The following is a 1924-nucleotide window of genomic DNA, read 5'->3' on the forward strand; positions in this document are numbered from 1 at the left end:
TAGGCAGAATCGTTAGCGCTCCGGCATTTCGCTCGTCTTCACGTTCTGAGTTCGAATCCTGCTGAGGAGGTCGACTTTGATTTTTATCTTTTCGGTGTCGGTAAAATAAATACAAGTCAAGCACTGGAGTTGATTTAAATGACTTAACCACTTCCCTGAAATAGTTGGCTTTGCACCAGAAATTGAAATCAGTCTTAAGGTGGTGAGCTGGCGGAATCGTTAGCACGCTGGGTAGAATGCTTAGCGGCATTTCGCCCGTCTTTATGTTCTGAGTTCAAATTCCGCCGAGATCGACTTTGCCTTTCATCCTTTCGGAGTCGATGAAATAAATACCAGTTACGCACTGGGGGGGTCGATGAAATCGACTTATTCGCACCCGCTCAAATTTCAAGCCTTGTATCTATAGTAGAAAGGATTATTTAGGTAGTGCGCCGGCAGAATCGTAGGCACGCTGGGCAAAAAGGCTTAGCGCCATTTCTTCTGTCTTCATGTTTTGAGCTTAAATTCCGCTGAAGTCGACTTTGCCTTTCATTCTTGCGGGGTTGATAAAATAACTCTCCTCAAAAACTGCTGGCCTTGTGCCAAAATTTGAAACCTTTATTTCTGTTATTGTTGCTTTTTTTTTTATTTAACATCAAGGCCAATACTAGTTGAATAGATTTACAACTAGAGACATTCTAGCCGTGACCTTCTCGTTTCTTTATAAATGATTTATCACAGATTACAGACGCCAATATGTCCTTCCTGCTTTTTTGTTGTTGTCTTCAAACAGTATTATGTAATTTGAGAGAGATTTGGCTGCTATTTCAGTAGAGTAGCTCTAGCGAGTACTAACAACCTCTGTCACTCATCAGTCATTAATCTGCTTGTGTTTGTTTTTCTTAATAAACTCTTAAGACAATCCTGCTGACACTGATTGAAGACCAAAGGCGCACCAGCTGTGACTGTCCCATCTTTTTACGAGTATCACGTTCTACACCATCCAATGCGTTTTCCCTGTTTTAAAACTTCACGCTGATAGAATCTGACAGCTATATCAAGAAAATCAAGTAACGACTTCGAGCAGTAGTTCCCAACAGGGGTCTATATGGCCCTTGGGTGGGTGTCCATATAAGATTTCGTTGTTAAAATTTACAAGAAGTCCTGGGGATTGATTTATTCGACTAAAGACGGTGTTCCAGCATGGCCACAACCAAATGACTGAAACAAGTAAAAGAATATACACACGCACACGCAAACACATACACACACACCTTTACATATATGTCACTTAGTATCTCTTAACATATATGAAAAAAAGAGAGACTTTATACAATCCTTATCGTTTTCTCTTTTATCGTACTCTATACCCTTGGTTCGACTACCGTCCGTGTAGCATCTCTTATATTTCCTTCCCATGACACCAGCTTCATTTAATTCGTCCTTAGTCGAAAGACACCTGTTGTTAACGTCTCGTTGTTTGTATTCGTAATTGTGTACCATTTCTCCGTTTTTTTAATCGTCCCTGTATTCGTATACATTCGCTTGCTTTCTCCCAAAGAATCTAGTGCTCTAAGCGTAGATTTTCTTGGGGCCGGTTAGATTAGAGCAGTTACGAGTATAACTGACCGAAACTGCAGCGACGATCTGGTACTCGACTGAAGATAGAAAGTTCTGAATGACATATATATATATATATATATATATATATATATATATATATATAAACACACACACACACACACACACACACACACACAATGTACTGATCCGTGATCCGTGATAGAAAATTCAGCAAAAAAGTTCTCCATCTGGTGAGCGATAAATATTGTGACCTTTACAATAATGATAATAATAATAATAATAATAATAATAATAATATTGATAATAATAATAATGATAATAATAATAATAATAATAATAATAATAATAATAATAATAATAA

The sequence above is a fragment of the Octopus bimaculoides genome, chromosome 9, assembly GCF_001194135.2.
Source record: "Octopus bimaculoides isolate UCB-OBI-ISO-001 chromosome 9, ASM119413v2, whole genome shotgun sequence".
Classification (NCBI taxonomy): domain Eukaryota; kingdom Metazoa; phylum Mollusca; class Cephalopoda; order Octopoda; family Octopodidae; genus Octopus; species Octopus bimaculoides.